Here is a 7,911-nt window from a genome sequence, read left to right on the forward strand (position 1 = left end):
TGCAGCTGAGAGCAAGTGGCGGTTGAGATCTGTGCACCCTGATAAGGCCAGAGCAGCAGTAAACTCACGCCCGGTGTGGCTAAGCCATGTCTCCGCAATATCCTTTCTTTCAGGAGTGCTAGTTCTGCAAGGTTCGCATGAGAGCTTCTGTAAAGTTTGGAAGGTAGGAGACGAGGTACTGGCAGAAGTAAAGCTGTGAGTACCGGGCGTGAGTCGTGCTTCGGTAGCTCAGTTGGTAGAGCACTTGCCCGTGAAAGGCAAAGGTCCCGAGTTCGAGTCTCGGTCGGGCACACAGTTTTAATCTGCCAGGAAGTTTCAGTAAATTACCCAGTTTGCTTCGTACAGCGATGCAACTTGCAGCTGGCGAGATGGGTGCTGTGGAGATGAGAAGTGAAGCAGCGCCTGTGAATCGATCGCGGCCATGAAAGAAATGCAGAAATCTCATAGTCTAGCGATTAGGCAGACGGGTCGCAATTTACTCTCTGCCAGAGCCCTGAAATCACGGTAGATTTCAGTGTGTGACCAATTTGGCTCACTTATACAACAGAGCACACAAGGATACCAAACGTCAAGACTGGTAAACCAAAAACGAATAAGTGGCCCTTGGCAAACGAGTATTCCGAGATGTCTGAACTCACACTGTTGGTACAGTAAGAACTTCACCACAGGCTCCTTAGTCTAAATTACTCACAAGTGAAATCAGTCTCAGGACAAGTCCCAAGCACCAACCACACATGCCAGAGCATCGACCAGAAGTTGCTCTTACCAGACCAAAGTCTAGCACCCCATTGCTTCGAACCTCTTCAGAAAAAAAGAATCCGTTTTCCCGTAAAGCGCACGACTGACACCGCGAACGACACCGCCTTCGCGCTGTCTTGAGCCAATCATAGTGCTCTAGAGGCGCTAAATCTCCCCTCCCACATGACAGCACAAACTCATGTCGAAACAGGGCAAGAGTGACGAAACCTGCATTTCTGGAAAAAAAAGGAAACCGCCAATTGCTGGTCTTTTTCAGTTTTCATGGAGTGGGAAGATATTTTTCTCTGAACTTGCGTCACTTCCCATGGCAACAAGTGAACAGACACATTCTTATAGATCTTTATCTAAATCGCCTGTGCCTTGCAGCTTGCTAGTACTAACTATCAGGTGCAATAAAGATTCTATTTCTAAACGTTCCTCAGACACCAGAGTTTCTTATACAACTGAGGTGGCCAGTGGAAGTTGGTCACAGGCCTATTTGCAGTAGCGGCAAACATGAAAACTTGTGAATTTTTATTGGGCGTTGCTCTGCACCCCTTCGGTCCGTCGCCCCCCCCCCCCCCCCAATAGAACCTTCGGGTGGCGCCAATGCAGGTATCGCGGCATTGTTCTGTTGGAGACCTGTCTCGATGAGGGGCTGCTCTGTATGCTCTGTATGGCTGTGGACCTGTCCAGCAAGATTTACTGAGGAGTGGGCTCGCCACCAATTGCTTTCAACTCCAAACATGCCATTTCTATGAGCTAAGAACCAGAAAAATACCTCATGCTTTTAGCGCTCTACCAAGCTCCATCAACGTCTGCTCAGGCCATTAACTTTCCAGAGTCTCGCTCAAGGTGCATCAGGTTGTAATAAAATCTTTAATAATTTTCCGTATACGAAAAATAGGTGAGAGAATGACTTGCCCTCTCTCAACTCCTTGTTGTTCCTGCTTATTCTGCTACATGTTCTGTAGTGGACGATAACCTGTGTGACCACCTTCTCTTCGGCGTGAAACCACACTGGCAGTATGTAACATCAAATGGTGCACACGTGTCAATCTCTCTACTAATAGTTGGTGGCACCATACCTGCAGTTACGTGATGCTACCTTGATGCACTGACCGGATTTCATTTGAATGAACCTCTTATAAACATACACACATAGATTTTGCTACTGATACAATTAACACATCATTGGAACACAAATATGTACAATAAGTAATCACATCTTCTCCAGTCTTCATCAGTGAACTTGTGTATCCAGTGACAAAGCACTGGAGTTAGGAATAAGTTCACTTAAGGGGGCACACTTCTTGTGAGATGTTTCCACTAGCTGATACACAGCTCACACGCATACACTGACAAGACAAAACACTGACCACTTGCTTAATTAGTTGTTGGTCCATCTTTGGGAAGCAATACGTCAACGATTCTGCGTATCATGGATTCGACAGTTCATTGGTAGGTTTGTTGAGGTATGTTGCGCCAGATGTCCATGCACCTCGCTGATTTGTATACACGGCGCCCGATAACCACCCAAATGAGTGTGAATTTCGTGGCCAGAACATCAAAGTAAGTACACTATCATGCTCCTGAAACCACTACCGCAAGGTTCTGGCTTTGAGACACGGACAGTTATCCTGCTCGGCGATGATATTGCTGGTGGGGAATACATCAAGCATGACGGGGTGCAGGTGGTCCACAGCAGTCAGTGTGTCTTCGATTAGTACCACAGGTCCCTTGTGAGTCCCATAGTGTAATACAGTTCCCACCGGCCTGTGTCCATGTCGTGGAGCACATTTTGAACCACCGTTCGCGTGGATGTCGGCGTCTGCAGAGTCGACCATCGACCTGGTGTAGCAAAAACGTGATTTATCCGACGAGGTGACACATTTCCATTGATCCAAAGTCCAATCTCCACCATCCTGTGGCCACTGCGATCATAACTGACGATGTCGTTGGGCCAACGTAAGGGTCGTTTGCTGCGGAGCGCCACGTTCAACAATGTACGATGAACGGTGTGCTCTTAAACACTTATGCGAGCACCAGCATTGTGCTTTTCTGACCACAGAACGCCATCTATGCTGCTATAAAAAGCAGGCGAGCCAGCAAATCCCATGTTCTGTTAAGAGTCGTGGACGTCTAACAACGTATCACCCGGTGGTAGTTTCACAGTCATTCTACCACTTGCCGTAGGTGCTCACTATAGTAGCACGTGAACATTCGACCAGCCACGCCGTTTTCGAGATATTCGTTCGCGTGCTCTGGGTAATAATAATCTGTCATTTGTCACTCCTGCATTTAATTCCGTGTGGTTTTTGAGTATAGTCATACTACTCCTTGTTCTTCTCCTTACGTTTCATATTAAAACTCTTTGCCATCTAGCCCATCCTCTAGTTCCGTTACGTAATCATCGTAGCGATGATGATGTTCAGTTTTTTTTTTTTTTGGGGTGGGGGTGGGGGGGGGGGGGAGCGGGGGCGCTCAACTCGCATTCATGAGCGCCCGTACAAAATCCCAGTCTGTACACAGTCCAATCTAGATACTTTCACGAATGGTGATGAAATGATGAGAACAACACACACACCCAGTCCCCGGACAGAGAAAATTCCTAACCCTGCTGGGACTCGACCCTGATACCCCGTGATCCAGAGGTAGCAACGCTATCTTCTAGACCACGAGCTGCGGATATAATCATCGTAGTTACATTGTACTTTGGCCGATTCCCACTGTAGGATCCCGGGTATGTTGCATATTTTCCGGAAAAATAAGTCGGACTGAGTGAACCAAGTTGATGAATAAGGTGAGGTATTATATACGAAAGTGGCAAAATGTATCAACCATCCAAGTCCTTTGTTCCCACATTATGGTGTAGATATTCTGATAGCGTCCATTCGTTTGGGGGTGGTACACAAAAGATGAATCCTATCGATCTTCAGTAAACGGCAAACCCTCTTTAACATGTCACTTAGGAATTTTGTTCCTTGGTCCTCAATAATATTGGCGGTATTCCATAATTTCAAATTATTCCCTGTACTAAGACTCGCTCATCTATGTCAGCATCCTGTTGTGTCCATTATAATTATCCGGGCTGTTATGCCGTGGTCGGTTAATGAATTCTGTGGTGATTCCCACAGAATTCATCAACCGACCACGGCACAACAGCCCGGATAATTATAATGGACATGATATTTCCGGCCGTGAAAGTTTACATTTTAGTAGCATCCTGTTGTACTATAGGCTCTGCTACATAAATTTCGTGAGGGCATCCTGAAACGCTAGGATGCATTTCTTTCCATTCTTTGTTATCTCAAGCCGCTCGACTATGTCAGTATCACCATGAGCCATTACTGAGTTGGGTATTTTGGTCAGCACTAAGGGAATCTTCACTTTATTCTGATTCATCTTATTTTTCTGGCAATTCTCTCAATTTCGAATATGCTCTTCTATGTCTTTCTTAAAACCTCTCCATGGTCTATGCCTTTTAGCGCGGTCATAAGTACGGATGATCCCTTGGTGTCCACCTATTGGCGAGTCATGAAATTGCTTCAGTATGTCTCGCTTCTCCTCTTCGCTAATAATTGGTTGCACGTAGTCTTGTTCTTCCAAGTCAACCTCTTCCACATTCCTAATGACTGCAGCTGGATATTATGTCCAGGGCAATCCATCTGCTACTGTTTCCTGCGATCCCTCCTTGTGTATCATCTCAAAGTCGTAATCTGCCAGTTTGTTCCTGAATATCGTTGATCTTGACGACCGATCATTTGTATGTGCCAACTATTTCAAGAATTTGTGATCAGTACATACGATGAATTTTCTTCCGTTCACTACACACAGCAGGCGGCTACACGGGTAGCAGGGATTGTGTGGCGTCGGTTGGGCGTTTAGGTTAGATGGCCTCGGGCAAGTACAGAAAGGGCAACAGCCTCAAAGGGTTCGGGGCTAAGTCAGGTCATGTGGGGACCAAGCAGCAATTGGTATTGTAATTGTAAACTGTATAAACTGCGTTGGTAAAGAACCGGAACTTCAAGCGCTGATAGAAAGCACCGAAGCTGAAAGTATTATAGGTATGGAAAGCTGGCTGAAGCAAGAGATAAATTCTGCCGAAATTTTTACAAAGGGACAGACGGTGTTTAGAAAGGATAGATTGCATGCAACCGGTGGTGGCGTGTTTGTCGCTGTTAGTAGTAGTTTATCCTGTAGTGAAATAGAAGTAGATAGTCCCTGTGAATTATTATGGGTGGAGGGTATACTCAAAACCGATCTAGATTAATAATTGGCTCCTTTTTCCGACCTCCCAACTCAGCAGTATTAGTGGCAGAACAACTGAGAGAAAATCTGGAATACATTTCACATAAAGTTCCTCAGCATGTTATAGTCTTAGGTGGAGATTTCAATTTATCAGATATAGACTGATTAATGGCTAGATTAATAATTGGCTCCTTTTACCGACTTCCCAACTCAGCAGCATTAGTGGCAGAACAACTGAGAGAAAATCTGGAATACATTTCACATAAAGTTCCTCAGCATATTATAGTCTTAGGTGGAGATTTCAATTTACCGGATATAGACTGGGACACTCATATGTTTAGGACGGGTGGTAGGGATAGAGCATCGAGTGACATTATACTGAGTGCACTATCCGAAAATTACCTCGAACAATTAAACAGAGAACCGACTCGTGGAGATAACATCTTGGGCCTACTGAGAACAAACAGACCCGAACTTTTCGACTCTGTAAGTGCAGAACAGGGAATCAGTGATCATAAGGCCGTTGCAGCAGCCCTGGATATGGAAGTAAATAGGAATATAAAAAAAGGGAGGAAGGTTTATCTGTTTAGCAAGAGTAATAGGAGGCAGATTTTAGACTACCTAACAGATCAAAACGAAAATTTCTGTTCCGACACTGACAATGTTGAGTGTTTATGGAAAAAGTTCAAGGCTATCGTAAAATGCGTTTTAGACAGGTACGTGCCGAGTAAAACTGTGAGGGATGGGAAAAACCCATCGTGGTTCAACAACAAAGTTAGGAAACTACTGCGAAAGCAAAGAGAGCTTCACTGCAAATTTAAACGCAGCCAAAACCTCTCAGACAAACAGAAGCTAAACGATGTCAAAGCTAGTGAAAGGTGGGCTATGCGTGAAGCGTTCAGTAAATTCGAAAGTAAATTTCTATGTACCGACTTGACAGAAAATCCTAGGAAGTTCTGGTCTTGCGTTAAATCAGTAAGTGGATCGAAACAGCATATCCAGACACTCTGGGATGATGATGGCATTGAAACAGAGGATGACACGCTTAAAGCTGAAATACTAAACACCTTTTTCCAAAGCTGTTTCACAGGGGAAGACCGCACTGCAGTTCCTTCTCTAAATCCTCACACGAACGAAAAAATGGCTGACATCGAAATAAGTGTCCAAGGAATAGAAAAGCAACTGAAATCACTCAACAGAGGAAAGTCCACTGGACCTGAAGGGATATCAATCCGCTTTTACACAGAGTACACGAAAGAACTTGCCCCACTTCTAACAGCCGTGTACCGCAAGTCTCTAGAGGAACGGAAGGTTCCAAATGATTGGAAGAGAGCACAGGTAGTTCCAGTTTTCAAGAAAGGTCGTCGAGCAGATGCGCAAAACTATAGGCCTATATCGATCTGTTGCAGAACTTTAGAACACGTTTCTTGCTCGCGTATCATGTCATTTCTGGGAACCCAGAATCTACTCTGTAGGAATCAACATGGATTCCGGAAACAGCGATCGTGTGAGACCCAACTCGCTTTATTTGTTCATGAGAGCCAGAAAATATTAGATACAGGCTCACAGGTAGATGCAATTTTCCTTGATTTCCGGAAGGCGTTCGATGCAGTTCCGCACTGTCGCCTGATAAACTAAGAGCCTACGGAATATCAGACCAGCTGTGTGGCTGGATTGAAGAGTTTTTAGCAAACAGAATACAGCATGTTGTTCTCAATGGAGAGACGTCTACAGACGTTAAAGTAACCCCTGGCGTGCCACAGGGGAGTATTATGGGACCATTGCTTTTCACAATATATATAAATGACCTAGTAGATAGTGTCGGAAGTTCCATGCGGCTTTTCGCAGATGATGCTGTAGTATACAGAGAAGTTGCAGCATTAGAAAATTGCAGCGAAACGCCGGAATATCTGCAGCGGATAGGCACTTGGTGCAGGGAGTGGCAACTGACCCTTAACATAGACAAATGTAATGTATTGCGAATACATAGAAAGAAGGATCATTTATTGTATGACTATATGATAGCGGAACAAACACTGGTAGCAGATACTTCTGTAAAATATCTGGGAGTATGCGTACGGAACGATTTGAAGTGGAATGATCATATAAAATTAATTGTTGGTAAGGAGGGTGCCAGGTTGAGATTCATTGGGAGAGTCCTTAGAAAATGTAGTCCATCAACAAAGGAGGTGGCTTACAAAACACTCGTTCGACCTATACTTGAGTATTTCTCATCAGTGTGGGATCCGTACCAGGTCAGGTTGACAGAGGAGATAGAGAAGATCCAAAGAAGAGCGGCGTGTTTCGTCACAGGGTTATTTGGTAAACATGATAGCACCACGTACATGTTTAGCAAACTCAAGTGGCAGACTCTGCAAGAGAGGCACTCTGCATCGCGGTGTAGCTTGCTGTCCAGGTTTCGAGAGGGTGCGTTTCTGGATGAGGTATCGAATATATTGCTTCCCCCTACTTATACCTCCCGAGGAGATCACAAATGTAAAATTAGAGAGATTCGAGCGCGCACGGAGGCTTTCCGGCAGTCGTTCTTCCCGCGAACCATTCGCGACTGGAACAGGAAAGGGAGGTAATGACAGTGGCACTTAAAATGCCCTCCGCCACACACCGTTCGGTGGCTTGCGGAGTTAAATGTAGATGTAGATGTAAGATCAGTAGTGCTTCATCGCCCACACACGAGCTAAGAGCTCTCGCTCGATCTTGCTGTACCCACTCTCGGAGCAGTTCAGCGTTGTGGATGCAAGGGCTACTGTCCAGTACTGTCTTAATTCTTCTTGACTCAATATGGCACCGATCGACCGCTTGCTAGCGCCTATTGTAATTATAAACTACTTCGTAAATAAGGATACTATAAGATCGGAGGGCTAACTGTTTTCTTTTTCAACTCCTGGAAATCTGCTTCCTGTT

General features: G+C 45.1%; 1 non-coding gene across 1 annotated transcript; it reads left to right on the forward strand.

The window, feature by feature from the left end:
- Positions 1 to 216: 216 nt before the first annotated feature.
- Positions 217 to 291, forward strand: Trnas-uga. Its single transcript has one exon. It is a non-coding gene; the product is annotated as a tRNA-Ser (tRNA).
- The last annotated feature ends 7,620 nt before the right edge of the window (positions 292 to 7,911 follow it).

Source organism: Schistocerca americana, chromosome 2 (genome assembly GCF_021461395.2).
Source record: "Schistocerca americana isolate TAMUIC-IGC-003095 chromosome 2, iqSchAmer2.1, whole genome shotgun sequence".
Taxonomy (NCBI): Eukaryota; Metazoa; Arthropoda; class Insecta; order Orthoptera; family Acrididae; genus Schistocerca; species Schistocerca americana.